The 17945-nt window shown below is 35.6% G+C and overlaps 1 non-coding gene across 1 annotated transcript; it reads left to right on the top strand.

The window, feature by feature from the left end:
* The first annotated feature begins 6334 nt into the window (after positions 1 to 6334).
* Positions 6335 to 6441, top strand: LOC141699296 (small nucleolar RNA R71). The gene has a single exon (XR_012565769.1). It is a non-coding gene; the product is annotated as a small nucleolar RNA R71 (small nucleolar RNA).
* Positions 6442 to 17945: the final 11504 nt, after the last annotated feature.

Raw genomic sequence — 17945 nt, forward strand, 5'->3', positions numbered from 1 at the left:
CCATAATCTTAAATTTACGAAGCACTTTCTCTTCGCCTGTGATGCACTTCTCACCACCATCAATTTTGATGCACTATCTCATCAAAAACACTTTGGAGCACTTTCTCTCCAAAAACACTTTGGAGCACTTTCTCTCCACAACTCTAAAGGAGTGATTCTCCCTCGATCAATTGTGTCATCCTTTCTTCATCATTCTGAAATCTACAATTCTTTGCCAGATGCCCATATTTTTTGCATTTGTAGCATTGTGGCTTTCCTTTGTACCAGCAGTCTTTTCTTCATGTCCCATCTTATGACAATGGTTGCATTGAACTTTGTTACCTGTGCCTTTTGAGGATGAAGCTTTAGCTAATAGCAGTCCCTCATTTTTTCCTCCAATTTCTTCCTCCCTCATTGATCTCCTTTGGTCCACGGCGTGAAGTGAATTGATCAATTCTGAAACAGTTAATTTCGAAAGATCTTTAGTATCTTCAAGTGAGGAAATTTTAGTTTCATACCTCTCAGGAAGAGTCACTAAAAGTTTGTCCACTACTCTTTGACTTGATAAATCTCCACCAAGTAGTTTGATTTGGTTAACAATGGACATCAACCTACTCCCATATTCCTTGACGCCTTCATTATTTTTCATTCTCATCATCTCAAACTCTCTCTTGAGGTTCAGAATTTGCATCAGTTTGGTTTGTTGATTGCCTTCAAATTCTTCCTTAATTTTTGTCCATGCTTCTTTAGGAGTATCACAACTCATAATAGTTGTAAAGATCTCTTCCGACACAGCCGAATGTAGACATGAAAGTGCCTTTGCTTCTCTAGCCACTTCTTCATCACGTTTTTTGATTTGGGCTACTGTTGGATTTTGTGGAAGAAGGGTTGGCTCAACATCACTCTCGATTGCTTCCCACAAACTCATAGCTTTCAAATATGATTTCATTTTGATAGCCCATGAATTATAATGATCTCCTTTGAATAATGGAATAGAGACGGAGAAATTGTTTGATGCCATGGAAAATATTAAGGATAATATATATATGTATATGTGTATTTTTATAAGAGTTTTATAAGCCCCGAATCATATGGCTCTGATGCCAATGTTGGAAAAAAAACTTCAGAGAAAAAAAAAACACCTACATTTTTGAAGAGAACTTGTACTGCTATATTTCTTATTTTCTTTTCCTCCTGTAAAACTCAAGGTAAACTAGCCATAGTTTTACAAACATATTAAAACTAACTACTACTAAAACTAACCACTACTAATTAATGGGTAAATTACATGTCCATAATTTACTCCATAACTCCACTAGCCCACTACTAAACAATTCTAAAATAATATTTTTCTCTAATAATTAATCTATTGCTAAATATCTAATAATTAAATAAACAAATAATTAATAACTAAATTTAAGATTATTCCAACATTTTTGTGGTGGGTAGTATAACTGAACGAAAAAACCAGGATTGTTTAATTCGGAATATTCATGAATATCAAATCCCTGCAGGCATCAATGGGAGAATAATCAAAATATGTGTATACATACCTGTCCTCTTGAACCAGAGCCATCACCCTAAACCTTTGCATTGAAGCATCCTACCAGCAATAAAATGGGGACAAACTGAAAAAGAAACATCCATGATCATGTAGCAGTGAAAAAAATTCCATATTTTGTACTCAAAAGGACATTCATTCGAATTGAAGCTTGCATAGTTCTAAGCTAAAAACACAATTACATAAAAATATGTGATGTGCGGCCAAATTCAATATAATTTGACAAAAGATTGAGTGATGAAATATATAACCTCGAACTAGTTTGGGTGGCTCGTGTTGATATAAATGCATATGTTCCTCCCACAAAATCTGCAGAATGGACACGCAAGTATATGCGTTCGCAAGTAGTATAAGATATAAATCAGATTCGTTCCCACAGAAACTCTTTTTAGTTAACTTAAGATTATGCACCTATGCAATAAGGGTATGACTATCGTTCAATGCTAAGACAAATAACAATTTGGGTTTTGATTAAACTAAGAGATTATACTAAATAACATTAACTAAGAGGATTAAGGTTGAATTACTTATATGAGACAAATATGGGATTCTAACTTCATTACTACTTCATTCAAAGTCATTGTTCTTAACCTTAGCATGTGATGGTGATGACACTAATCAGATAACACGAAACTAGTAAACGCCAACTTTCGTTGTACGAATACCCTACTACCAAGTATCCACAAAAGAGATAGAAGTTGAATAGACACCAATTATGCTTAGTCCTTATATGTCTATAAGAATTGAAAACATAACAGTTTAATGCGCAAGTTATCTATCGTGATTACATAGGGCAAGTAAGATGGTTAAAATTACCTACGAATCATGCATAACAATTACATGAACCTATGCTAGCATGACAAGTTCTAAACCTCTATATTCATTGTCGCTTCAATAGAGATTAACATGTTATCTTATATGTTAGCTACGCATATAAGACGAATAAGCACAACCAATACTAGGATATCAATCAATCACCACACACTAAGGTATCGAAACAAATTAACTATTGAAATCCATAAGTAAATCCGTTAGAACCCCACGATAGCGATTAGTTCATAACCGAACTCATCGTCACCATGGGTTCCAATGAAAGCATGATAATAAACAATATAAGAGTACTAGGGTTCAAGAACAAATCGAAAACAAACATCCAAGTATCAACTATATTGAAGAAAATAAGAGTCTTCTTCTCTGTAGCCTTCTCGTGCTCTCTAGGTCTTCTTATTGCTCTCTCAGGCCTCCTTGTTGTTAAAAACGCCTTTTTATGGGTATATATAGGCTCCAGGATGACCATGACTCTCAAAATCTTCAATTTCGACTAAAATCAGGATTCTGGGGCAGAAATCGAGCACGGCCGCGCAGCCTTCGGGCGCGGCCGCGCTGACATTCTGGAATTTTTCTGACAAATCTTCTTTTGGCCATATCTTGAGTTCTGCTCGTCAGAGTTAGACGATTCAACTGCTCACGCGAAGCTAACGAGATTCTCTACAACTTGAGAATGGCCTAGGCTTCCAATTCTGATCTTTTTTCAGCATAATTCTTTGTAAAGCTTCTTTCTTCCTTTAACTGATGCCTGAAATGCAATAACACAAAAACACATCAAAAATATCAACAACTTGAGTCCAAAACACCAACTTAAGCCTGAAATGAAGCGTTCCAAGTAGATATAAAATCCACTTATCACACCCCCAAACTTGAATCGATGCTTGTCCTCAAGCATAAACAAACTCAAAACTACAAGACAAACCTAATGCATGAATGCAACTACGTGAATACAACTAAATGATAATGCAATCGATCCCTTCGGAATAACCATAACCAAATGAATAAGCCAATGTCTCTAAGAATGTAATGACTCTAAAACAGGGTTCGAATAAACCCCACAAACCAACTCACAAGCCAGAAACGTGCGTGTGTGCAATGCTTAAAAGATATACTCTCGATACTAGATCAATAACCATACTTATCTTATCATTAAAACAATCATAAGTTTATAAACAGAATAGATGTTAAAAACTAGACTACTCATAAAAATATGAGCCGGCTACTAGCCATTTGACGCTTAGCCTTACAACAACTAGCAATGAAATCCAAGTTTTTCTCCAGATAAAAAAAATCAGTGTTTTTACGTCATTACGAGAATATCACAAATTCTAAATAAACCAAGTGATTAAATATCAACAACAAACAAGTATGATCATGATCTAAATCAAAAGCAATCCTATAAGACTTTGTGAAAATATTTGTTTCTGGCATGCAAATCAATTCATTAGGACTTAAACATCCCTCTAGTCGTCATCACTACACTCACATCAACATCAACCAATCAATCAGAAATAGTTCATCTTAAGGGATCATGCTAAATATGCATGCAAATGCAACTATATGAAATCACATAAAAAACAAACAAATATGTCATATATGAACAATCATGCAAAAATATGAATGAAATACAACTATATGCAACATGAATCTATATGAACTATATGGACACACACAAACTAATCCTTACATTATCACCCCCAAACTTAAAATTTTCAATATCCTCATTGAAGGTAATAATAAGGATTTCAGGCATACCTAGTCATCGGAAAGATCACCCTCCTCGGGTGGAGGATCCGGTGGCCAATCAACCTCAACACCAGTGGCTCGGAAAATAGTGCCCAAAGCCTGTGTCAAATCTACAGCAAAATAACGGTGAATGTCGTGCATGGCCTCTATACGCCTAATTACTCCCCTGTACTGCTCATCACCAACACCAGTCCTATCAACTACCTGTTGCACATGAGAAGAACCCTTTATAGGCACTAGGAGGATTCGTTCGGCTACCCTCTACATCATCAAAAATATATCCCAAGCCCTTATCATGTGGTGCACCTAAGAATGCATAACTCAAGTGATCTGGTAGTGGGTTAAGCTCAAGTGTGGAAACATCTTTAATAGATGGCTCGAGACGTTCCTGGGAAATTTTCAGCTCTTCTCACCCAAGAGAATCGAATGGCATATCCAACTTCCTCTTCCATGGAGAAGCATTCAAAACCTGCAGTTGCTCTGCTCCTTCTTCCTTTTCAATAACCGATTCCCCTATTAAAGATCTCTCTAAGGTATCTGACTTTGGCAATTGCTCAAGCTCCAAATTCATGACAGAGTCTATCCACTCTACTTTAAAGCACTCATATTTAGCTGTGGGTAACTTTATTGCCTTGAACACATTAAAAGTGACCTTCTGATCATGAACCTTCATCGTAAGCTCTCATTTTTGAACATCAATCATAGTTCGGCCAGTAGCTAATAATGGTCTCCCCAAGATAATGTGAATCTTCTTATCCTCCTCAAAGTCAAGAATTACAAAGTCAGCAAGAAAGATAAGTTTGTCCACCTTGACCAACACATCCTCCACAATGCCTCATGAATATGTAATAGAACGATCGGCCAATTGCAAGGACATATATGTCGGCTTCGGATCTGGTAGACCAAGCTTTTTGAAGATAGACAAGGGCATCAGATTGATGCTAGCTCCCAAACCACATAAACACTTGTCGAACGAAAAGTTTCCGATGGTGCAAGGAATAGTGAAGCTTCCAGGATCTTTAAGGTTTGGAGGCAACTTCTGTTACAGCACAACACTGCACTCCTCCGTAAGAGCAACAGTCTCTAAGTCGTCGAGCTTCACTTTCCGAGAGAGAATACCTTTCATAAACCTTGTATAGCTAGGCATCTTTTCAAGAGCTTTAACGAAAGGTATGTTGATATGAAGTCTCTTGAACACCTCCAGAAACTTAGCAAATTGCTTATCTAACTTCTGCTTCAGCAGCCTTTTAGGAAAAGGGGGTGGAGGATAGATCTGTTTCTCCCCTGTATTATCCTCAGGAGGAGTGTGTTCCATAGTAGTCTTCCTTGATTCCACTTCTGCTTCCTTTTGCACATCTTCTTCAGCCAAAACTTCAGATTCTGGAACTTGAGATTTTTCAGGGCTTGCAACCTTCCCAGACCTCAATGTTATTAGCCTTAACCTTCTCTTCTGCTTCCTTCTTACCTGGAACTTCTGTATCACTAGAAAGCGTTACCGATAGTCGATTCGATAAGGCATTAACAATTTGTCCTATCTGGTTCTCCAGAGTCTTGATAGAAACAACATGGCTTTGGCATATAAGAGCCTGGTTTTTGCACATAAGCCGCAACTCCTCCAATTCAGATTTTTCATTTGAAGATAGACCTGCACCTTCATGCGGGTAGTGTTAAAGTTTGAGTTGTTGTGTTGGTGCATACTGTTGCTGAAAACCAGGAGAATTAAATTGCTTGTTTCCAAACTGCTGGAATGGATGTTGCATCGCATTCTGATTGTTGATCCAACTGACGTTAGGATGATTCCAGTTGTCAAGATGATAAGTGGCAGGAATTGGCTGCTGCGATCTTTGAAAGTTACTCACAAACTGAGCTGAGTCACTAGATATAACGCATTGCTCCGTCGCATGCGGGCCTGCACATAGCTCACAAACACTGGTTATCTGAATAACACCATAGTTAGCCAGAGAATCGATCTTCATAGACAACTCCTTTAGTTGAGCATTGATAGCCATAGCTGTATCCACTTCAAGAACTCCTGCTACCTTTCCATGTGGCAATCTCTGGGTTGGATACTGATATTCATTAGCAGCCATCAGTTCAATTAGATCATAAGCTTCATCGTAGCTATTTGCCCATTATGCTCCACCTGATGCTGCATCGAGCATGGGTCTTGACTGTGCTCCCAAACCGTTATAGAACTAATTGATGATCATCCAATCAGGCATTCCATGATGAGGACACTTCCCAAGCATCTCCTTGTAGCGCTCCCAAGCTTCATATAAAGATTCTCCTGATTGCTATGTAAATTGAGTAAGAGCATTCCTGATTGCCGCTGTCTTTACCATAGGGAAGAATTTAGTGAGAAACTTTTGAGCAAGATCTTCCCAAGTAGTAATCGAACCAGCTGGTAGAGAGTGTAACCAACTCTTAGCCTTGTCTCTCAGAGAGAACGGGAATAGTCTCCGCTTCATAACATCTTCAGAAACACCGTTGAACTTGAAGGTGTCACATACATCAATGAAATCCCTAATGTTCATATTGGGATCTTCCAGTTGGAGAACCCCCAAACTGGATTGAATTCTGCACCCATTGAATTATGCCAGGTTTGATCTCAAAGGTATTAGCTGTGATAGCTGGCCTGACAATGCTACATTGAATGTCATTGATCTTCGGTTGAGAAAAATCCATCAAGGCTTTTGTTCGTGCTACTGGAACTCCCATTGTAATGAGTACCTGAAACACAAACAAATAAACCGTGAAAGTAAAAGAATCCGAGTCAGTGAACTTTAACGACCACTGATGACAAGCACATAAACTAAAAATTAACACCGAGTCCCCGGTAGCGGTGCCAAAAACTTGTTAGGACAGTTAACACGCGCTAATAATACACGCAAGTATACACGTTCGCAAGTAGTATAAGATATAAATCAGATTCGTTCCCACAGAAACTCATTTTAGTTAACTTAAGATTATGCACCTATGCAACAAGGGTATGGCTATCGTTCAATGCTAAGACAAATAACAATTTGGATTTTGATTAAACTAAGAGATTATACTAAATAACATTAACTAAGAGAATTAAGGTTGAATTACTTATATGAGACAAACATAGGATTCTAACTTCATTACTACTTCATTCAAAGTCATTGTTCTTAAACTTAGCATGTGATGGTGATGACACTAATCAGATGACACTAATCAGATAACACGAAACTAGTAAACGCCAACTTTCATTGTACGAATACCCTACGACCAAGCATCCACAAAAGAGATAGAAGTTGAATAGACACCAATTATGCTTAGTCCTTATATGTCTATAAGAATTGAAAACATAACGGTTTAATGCGCAAGTTATCTATCGTGATTATATAGGGCAAGTAAGATTGTTAAAATTACCTACAAACCATGCATAACAATTACATGAACCTATGCTAGCATGGCAAGTTCTAAACCTCTATATTCATTGTCGCTTCAATAGAGATTAACACGTTATCTTATATGTTAGCTACTCACATAAGACGAATAAGCACAACCAATACTAGGATATCAATTAATCACCACACACTAAGGTATCGAAACAAATTAACTATTAAAATCCATAAGTAAATCCGTTAGAACCCCACGATAACGATTAGTTCATAACCGAACTCATCGTCACCATGCACTACGCCATAAGTGGGCTACTGTAATGCAAGTGTTACAAGGAGCGTTACATTTGATAAGAAATTTTTGTCCTATTGTAACACCTCTCAATTAGTGTTACAATAACTATAAAGTTAGTGTTACACCGGATTTACGGTGTTGCACAACATGTAACACCAGCACCTGGTGTTACACAACATGTAACACCAGCACCTGGTGTTACATTAGTTACTTTTTTATTTTTAAAACATTTAAGTGAAAATATTATCATAAAACTATTATTAAAATTATATTCTAGATTACTGATGAATCAAGAATGTAATATATAATATTTTACAAATAATAAAATTTGTAATACGAAAATATAACAGTCACTTTTTAAATTTTTTATTTAATGAATTAATAACTTTAATAATTAAAATTAAAAAATAAAATACAAAAATTAAAAATCATTCACGGTTTTTTAGGTGAAAAATGGGCGGTATTTTCCCAGCCTCAACGAAAAAACCCGTACTTGGTCAATTAGACAAAACACACTCCGTCAAATACACACACTCTCTTGAGAGCGCTCTCTCTCTCTCTCTCTCTCTCTCTCTCTCTCTTTCTCTCTCTTCTCTTTGAAAACACACTCTCTTTCTCTCTCAAATTCAAGGATGAACAACGATGAAATTGGAGATTTAGTATTTGAATACATAATTATATTTCTCTAATTTAAAGGTTGTTACTAACTATTCAGTTTATTTGATTTTGTAGGGTTTCGAGGAATCCAAATTGGGGATTTAGTTCTTGTGGACCGATTAATCGGTAAATATTTATATATTTGCTCTGATTTAACATATTTAAATACTTGCTCTGCTTAGCATATATATATGTTGTGATGTTTGAGGCGATTAGGGATTTATAATTCGGCGTTAGGAGTTTGAAAATTTTTATTTAGTTCTATTGGATGTTAAAGCTTCGCTAAGTTATGTACTAGTTTCGGTTGGTTTTCAGTTTTATGCTCATATTCGTTAACCCTGTTCTGTTTGCTGATCAAGGTTTTCGATATCAAAAATTAGATGTTATTCTTACCACTGTGAGTTTTTCATTTATCATTTATTTTTGTTTCTTCTTTCTTATTCAATAATGGAATGAACAATTTGAAATGTTTATATCTGTATGATTACTTTACAGAGTGTCGACAAGCTAGGGAAAACCAGAGAGGCTGTGAAAGTAGCTCCGGGACATTTTCGCAACCATTTGATGCCTAAATTGCTTGCTTTTCCTAATATCGACAAGTTGTTTATCTCATTAGCGAGCAGCGCAAGGTTTGTTTTTAAGGCGTCTACATTTGTGTGTACAGTTATAGTGCCATTAGTGCGTATGTAGGATTTTAATGTTATTTTGTATGGACTATTTCATAAATGACACTTAGATGTCATGACTTTTAACCAGCTTATAACATCCTCCTGGATTACATTTTTTTACATCCACTTGTAAATGAATTGATTCACACTTATATATAGTTACTAGTCAGTATCATGTAGTTTAAGCTGAAGCCTCACTAGGAACCAAACAAAAGAATTTAACAGACTCTTATGCATGAAAATGGTTAATTTATTTAGTATAGGCTGTTTCCCCAGATCATCATATAATACTATTATGTCTATCTTCAAAATCTATCCTAAATACTTGTAATCAGAGAGATATACATTCAGAAGAGTCTGGCCATAATTGTTTACTTGGCAGTACTGTGTGTGTTACGATAAATTGACCTTGTATAATTCTCCAATTACACTTTTTTAAAATATTTGCTAAACCTAGCAGCTTCATTTACCGTCCCAATTTGACCAGTTAGACTATGGCAGTATTACATTATGGTTGCTTTCGAAAATACTTTGTTAGTTGTATCTTGTAAGTAGTCTGCATCAACAGACTATAAGAATATTTTGCTCCAATGATGAAGCCATCAACTCATATTTAAAGTGTCTTATATCCTTAATAAATCAGCAGGGTTAGCTAAAGATGTTACTTTTCCATCTTCATTTATGTTGTTTCTTGGTCAATTGCTATAAAAGCTATACACCGATAAATGTTGAATCCATTACAAATGGATACAACATTAATAATGCAATATCAGTTGCACAATAGAAAAATGTATCTCTATTATTGGGAAAAGGTACTCATTTTTTTACTGCAAATGCATTGACTAATTCTCTGATAACTAGTTTGTGCACCTCTTCAACCACATAAACTGCGGTGTTATAATGCTGTCAAGGCACATAGTCTTCATTTGACATAATTTTTTGAAACTTTAAATTTTTTGGTGCTTATTGTTGAATTCGAGATAATTCTAACTTTATGTTGCCCCAGTAATCTTTTTTAGCTTGATTTTTCGATCGTACTTCATTGTTTGATTTGTTGTTTTGTCTGGAGCTTATCTTTACTACTGCTTAGTTTACGAATTGTGTTTTTGGTTTGAGCAGTTTAATGGTACGACTATAAGACCAAGACTTTCGGTGTTTTGCTCCGATAAACAGTTATATGCTATGTTGGTTGATGATCATAACAAGAAAAATTTATTTTATGAAAGTACTCCGCAGAAAGCAATGTGTGAGGACCCCGCATGTAGCACTGTTGTAAGTACACATATTACATAAGTTGATGTTAAGAGAGTAGACCATATCTTATAGAAGGTGCTTATTTTAAAAGAATCGAGAGTTTTTTTCTACATTTCACTTGGACAAATCTTTTCTACATTTCTATATTTCACATGGTGTTATAATGCTGTCAAGGATATAGAGCATATTCTATGTTTAGTCCATTTGTATATCGTGACCCCAAAATAGCGTTAATCTCTACCATGGATTATTAGAAATACATATTAACACCTTTTATATTGTGACCCCAAAATAGGGTGAGCTAAAGATGTTACTTTTGTATCTTCATTTGTATTTCTATTGGGGTGATACTTGACCCCAATAGAAAAATATTGTGAGGATTAATGCACCTGTTCAGAGAATAAACACCTTTTATTATGTTGTGGATAATTCTAGTTCATTTCTAGTTCAAAGATTATTTAATATCAGTCTGATACATACAATATCATGCAGGTAGTGAACCTCAGTCAACAAGTAATGCATTTAGTGAAATCGGTAATACATCAGGTTGGGAACTTGCTCTAGTTACGACACCGAGCAACACCACCAACAACAACATAACCCAAAATTATAATCTGGTTTGTACTTATTCCCACTATATGTTTGACTTGCTGGTGAGACCAATGTGCAGGTAAGTGATTATATATTTGTTTTCGTTTGCCACTAGACAAACACCACCTCCATTTCTGATTAAATAATTTGTTGTATTTTCTAAATTCCTTTTTATCATTTGGATTATAAAGGGTGAGGAACAAAATAACCTGGGTTGTTCTGGTTTGAATTGGTGGTTTGTTCTGGCAAATTTCTGGTTGTACAGGTAATAAGAAAGAATCTCCTAAAGTAAAAGAATGAGTAAAAGTTTCAGTCCTACAAGGATATTGAGCATAAATTATTGTACATTAATGGGAAGGAGTAAAAGCATGAAAAAGAGCCCCAACATGAGCCCTAGGAGAAGCATGACCCCTACTAGGAGTAAGAGCATGAGCATGAGCCGAAGTCGAAGTGTTAGTGAAAGCCCTCCGCGTGTCACTCGTAGAAGCAGTAGTTCTAGCAGAAGTCCTATTAGAAGTAAAAGTAGTTGTGATATGTGTCGGGGGTGTGAGTAGTTGATGTTGGTATGGAGTTGACACTGTTATTTAATAGTATGGTTTGGATATTAAGACCATTATATATGATAACTTTGATGTTTTGTTGCAAATAGGATTGTTCTTTAAATTAAGCATATATTTCAAAAAAAATAATTTAACAGTTACATTTGCCCCTATTATAGTGTAATATATGATTATATATAGTATTACGTTGCTAGTGTTGCTTAATTATAAAAAAATTATGTTATAATAGATAAAATAGACTGTTACAATAGGTTATACGGGACCGACCTGTGGGTCCCACTTATGCAATCTTGATCAAGCTATTGTATCACTTATTTTGCGTTACATTTGTGCCTTTTACTGTTACAGTAGGTGCCTATTGTAATGTTTTCCTCTCTGTTACAATAGATCAGTGAAGTGTTACATTAGGGTGTCTATTGTAATGCTCGTATCCGTAACGCCCCTTGGTGTTACAATAGACCTAATGTAACGCTTTTGGGGCCTATTATAACACCATTTAGGCATTACAATAGCCCACTTATGGCGTAGTGATGGGTTCCAATGAAAGCATGATAATAAATAATGTAAGAGTACCAGGGTTCAAGAACAAATTGAAAACAAGCATCCAAGTATCAACTATATTGAAAAAAATAAGAGTCTTCTTCTCTGTAGCCTTCTCGTGCTCTCTAGGTCTTCTTATTGCTCTCCCAGGCCTCCTTGTTGTTAAAAACGCCTTTTTATGGGTATATATAGGCTCCAGGATGACCAGGACTATCAAAATCTTCAATTTCGACTAAAATCAGGATTCTGGGGCAGAAACCGGGCGCGGCCGCGCAGTCTTCGGGCGCGGCCGCGCTGACATTCTGGAATTTTTCTGACAAATCTTCTTTTGGCCATATCTTGAGTTCTGCTCATCAGAATTAGGCGATTAAACTGCCCACGAGAAGCTAACGAGATTCTCTACAACTTGAGAATCACCTAGGCTTCCAACTTTGATCTTTTTTTTAGCATAATTCTTTGTAAAGCTTCTGTCTTCCTTTAACTGATGCCTGAAATGCAATAACACAAAAACACATCAAAAATACTAACAACTTGAGTCCAAAACACCAACTTAAGCCTGAAATGAAGCGTTCCAAATAGATGTAAAATCCACTTATCAGTGGCCAAATTTAAATTTAACCCCAAGTGATAACAGCAAGTCCTGCCAGGTCCTATAAATGCCATTGTTGTTGTCCATACATATGTACTAGTTTTTCAGTACACGTTGCTTAATGAGGATTGCTAGAATGCTCCCAATGAATATATTTATGACATTGACAATATCGTTGTTGAGCTACAAGTTAAGGGCAATGGACCGATTAGAGAGAAATTGACAATGAAGATAATGAAGAGTTGGTTTTTGATAAAGTGCGACAAAAGTTTAAGAATCAGAATTGAAAACCAATCGATAATACATTCTAGTTAATCATCAAACTCGATAATTATAACATCATACATCACTAAAAAGACATATCCAAATATACTTTATATATTTGGCAGCTGAATCCGGTAATCGAGACACCTAATTGTCAAAATACCTAATTCGTACCCTAATTACTCAAACATCCAACTCCAATATTTAATTAATAAAACACAAATTAATTATTAATCGAAGCAGAGACAAGAAGATGCTAAGAAGTTCAAAACTCTAAATATTATCTCCAAATCAAACAAAAAACTAAAATTGAGAAATCTAACCAGAAAGAAGAAGAAGAGTGTGTAATCGTTGTTGTAGTCAGTACAAGAGAGAGATGAAGAGAGAGAGAGAGAGAGAGAGAGAGAGAGAGAGAGAGAGAGAGAGAGAGAGTACCTTCAGGGAACAAGTGAAGCGGGAGAGGAGGCTGAGAGTCTGAGATTGTGAGAGATTTGTCGAAGAAGTCTGAGAATGTGTTTTCACTTGGAGGGGGGAATACCGCCCAAATATTTCACTTAGTAGATCGTGAATATTTTATTTTTAGTTTTTATTTTTAATTATTTAATTGTTATTGATTAAATAGGAAAATAAAAAAAGTCTTTGAATTTATGTATAAGAAATTCTAGATTTAAATCATATTATATGTTACATTGATCATTCACCAATAAATCAGAATATAATTAAATACTAATTTATGATAATATTTCTATTTTAATATTTTTAAAAATTAAAAAACATCTAATGTAACACCAGTTGTTGGTGTTACATGTTGTGCAACACCGGAAATTCTCCACAACACTAGCTTTATAGATATTATAACACTACAAGAGAGGTGTTACAATAGGCCAAAAATCTCTTACCTAATGTAACGCTCCTTGTAACATTTGCATCACAGTAGCCCACTTATGGCGTAGTGAATCACTTGTCAACGGATGAATAATATCCATTGAGATAGTAGAAGTGATAGAGTTTGGAGTAGAAACTACTATAGAATCTGTGGTGATTGATTTGACATTTTGCACATTATTCTTAGTAGAATTAGAAAGAAATGGCAAGTGAGCCAACAAATCATCTAAAAGATGATACTCACTTGTTGTAGATTTTGGCTTCTCCATGAGAGTTAGAGATGGAGAATCAGGAATTGATGTGTGAATCATATCCACATCCAGAGAATTTGCGGGTGAGTTTGTTATGTGAGGTACTTCTATAACTAAAGATTTTAGCTATGACTTCACATTTACAGCAGCCACATCAATCTGAATTTGAGAAGGTGTTGTAACTGAGTCTTTGACTGCAGTTTGCACAGTGTGTGTACCCTGTGTGTCCTTAAGTGTTTTTTATTTCTTCTTTCTAATATAAGTTTGGGGTGAGCTTGTGTCCCTAACCCTTTTAGCCTGTGCTCTTGGTTGAGAGCTTTGTTCAACAGTCACATCCTTTTGGGAGGATGAAACTAACAATGAGCTTATATCCTTATTAAGCACTGTAGTTTGTTGGGTAACTACAGTGTGGTTGGGCTAGGTTGCACTCACCTCTCCATCCTTATTCTTAGGGCTTCTTTGATGTTCACCATTCCCTCACCATACTTACTCCCCTTCACACTCCCATCTTGGTTTTTAGTAGATTTTTCAACTAGCTTCTATTGAGAGAAACTAGAGGGGGATTTCTTTGACTTGGATTTTGAGATTTTTGGTCTTGTGGCTTGGGTATGCATCTGTTTGGTCACTGTCACAGATGTCATTACCACAGTTGATTTCAAAGAAGTAAGAGGTTGAGAAGTAGTAGGGACAGAAACATTTACCTCATTTACCTGCGGCTGTTCCATGATTGGTATATAAATAAGGGGAACATCCTTGTGGTGATTTTCCCTGTTAAGATCAGAAATAGCTCTTCTCTCTTGGACCCAACAATCTAACTTGTTTATTGGATTCTCAATTGAGAGATTCTCAGAAATAAAATTAGCTATGATCATGAAGAATCTAGCATAATAAATATTCTTAGACCTCTTCTTAATATCCCTTAATTTACTCCTTATTTCATACAGAACAGAATTACTAAAATTGAAGTACCTATCACTAAGAAACATATAAAGCATGTTGACAAGTGAATAAGTAACAACATCAAAATTACTGACTTTGCCAGAAAATACTTTGATAAAAGAATCACACAAGAAACTTCATTCTTTTCTAAGGCCTAATCTCCTAATTTCACCTAACTTAGTGGCAGTTAGAGCATAACTCATAGAAACTAGAATGTTACTTACATCAGTATCTATGTGTGGAGCAAGTGTGTTATTTTCAGGAAATTTAAAACACTTTTCAATTGCATCACAGTTAACACAGTGTTCATTATCGTTTAGAGTGAAGGTAAGAGTTTTGTACTTTGAATTGAATATTGCTGTAGTCCAGATTTCCTCGACAACCTCACAGTAGATGGTTGGAGACTCAAGCATGGCATAACTCAGTTTGCAGTTCAGGATGAAGTCCATCATCTTGTGATAGTCTTCAGATGCCGGAATTTGCTTGTTCACCAAAGCCACAAAGTTGTTCTTTTCATACACATACCCAGTTGAGGACATGATCTTGACTACTAGTGCCATTGCTGTGATTGAAATTAGTTACAAAAAGAGAGTTTTTGCTTTTGGGAAGAAGAAGTTAGAGAAATTGCTTTGAGATGGATAAAAGTAGAGAATAGAAATGAAAATAGCTTTTATACTTTCTCAGAAATAAACTGTCAAAAATTTAAAAGTAAAATAAAGTAACCAATCAAATTAGCCCAAAATAGCCATTTAAAAAGATAAAGGAAACTGTCAAAATTCTAAGATTATCCGTTGAAATATACATACAGGCTGTAAGTAAATTCGACGGATAATGCTCAAAATCAATGGCTAAGATTGAGTACAATTCTACGGATAATGGTAAAAGTACCCAGAGTGATAATTGATACTTTGATGGATGATGTGATTCAACGAATATTCATTTTCAACAGATAATGAACATCCGTCGAGATATAAATTCTGACTTAGCCAAAAAAATTATCTTAGAAAGGAAATATCAACTTTTACTCTAGCTGCATTTCATTTTGCTTAGACATCAAAATAGATTAAGAGTAATTAAGCATAACTAACTCACTTACCAACCTAGTCAGGGTAGATTCATCAAGTGGCTTGGTAAAGATGTCTACAAGTTGCTTTTCACTTGGAACAAAATGAAGTTCCATAGTATCATTCATAACATGCTCTCTAATAAAATGGTACTTGATGTCAATGTGCTTGGTCCTTGAATGTTGTACTGGATTTTCGGTGATTGCAATGGCACTTGTGTTATCATAGAAAATAGGAATTTTATTCACCTGTAGACCATAGTCCAACAGTTGATTTTTTATCCATAAAATATTTGTACTACAACTACCAGCAGCAATATATTCAGCTTCGGCTTGTAGAAGTAGAAACTGAATTTTGCTTTTTGTTGAATCAAGATACTAGCTTGTTTCCTAGAAATTGGCAAGTTCTTGTTGTACTTTTTATATCAATTTTATACTGCATAATCTGCATCTGAATAACCAGTTAGATCAAAACCAGAATCTCTAGGTTACCAAATGCCAAGTTTTGGTGTTCCTTTGAGATATCTGAAAATTCTCTTATTAGCTATTAAATGAGATTCTTTAGGATCAGCCTGAAATTTAGCACAAAGACAAGTAGAAAACATTATATCTGGCCTACTGGCTGTTAAATATAAAAGTGAACCAACCATGCCTCTATAGCTTGAAATATCCACAGACTTTTTAGTAGTGTTTACTTCAAGTTTAGTTACAGTGGTCATAGGAGTTTTTGCAGATGTGCAATCTATTAGGTCAAACTTCTTTAAAGGTCAAAAATATATTTGGTTTGACCAATGAATATTCCATCACTAACTTTCTTAACTTGTAAACCAAGAAAGTAAGTTAGTTCTCCCATCATTGCTCATCTCATATTTACTTTGCATCAATTTGGCAAGTTCTTGCAAAGTTTTTCATCTGTAGAGCCAAATATAATATCATCTACATAAATTTGAACAAGTATACTAGAGCCATTAACATTTCTAAAGAATAAGGTTTTGTCAATAGTACCTCTAGTGAAGTGATTTTCTAAAAGAAACTTTGACAAAGTATCATACCAGGCTCTAGGTGCTTGCTTCAATCCATAAAGTGCTTTCAAAAGATAGTAGACATATTCTGGAAAATTTGGGTCTTCAAAACCAGGAGGCTGACTGACATATACTTCCTCCTCCAAATCTCCACTAAGAAAAGCAATTTTAACATCCATGTGATAGACCTTGAAATTGGCATGGGCTGCATAGGCTATGAAAATTCTGATGGTTTCAAGTCTTGTAACAGGAGCAAAAGTTTCATCAAAATCAATTCCTTCTTGTTGACAATAGCCCTTAGCAACCAATCTAGCTTTGTTCCTGACTACTATGCCATTTTTATCCATCTTGTTTCTGAATACCCACTTGGTGTCAATAGGGTTCTTTCCCATAGGCTTGGGTACTAGCTTCCAAACTTTATTCCTTTCAAATTGGTTTAGCTCCTCCTGCATAGATAAAACCCAATCAGGATCCAACAGAGCTTCTTCTACCTTTTTAGGTTCTTTCTGAGATAGAAAGATACTATAAAGACATTCTTCTTGAGTTGCTTTTCTTGTTTGCACCCTTGAAGATACATCACCAATAATTAGTTCAAATAGGTGATCTCTAGTCCATTTTCTCTGTTGAGGTAGATTAGCTCTAGATGAAGAGGCCTCATTGTTGTCTTGATGTGTGATAGAGTTTTGAATGACGGAAACTCCCCCTGAGTTTATGGATCTTTTACTAGAAGTTGGGGTTCTTTCTGATTGTGATCTAACTTGACTTTCAACTCCTATTGATGGATCAACGGATGTTGTTCTTTGCCTTTGGACGGATGATGCAGATTGTCTTTCAACGGATGATGCACTTGGTCTTTCGACGGATGTTGAATTATGTGCTTCATTGGTT

Source organism: Apium graveolens, chromosome 11, assembly GCF_009905375.1.
Source record: "Apium graveolens cultivar Ventura chromosome 11, ASM990537v1, whole genome shotgun sequence".
Taxonomy (NCBI): domain Eukaryota; kingdom Viridiplantae; phylum Streptophyta; class Magnoliopsida; order Apiales; family Apiaceae; genus Apium; species Apium graveolens.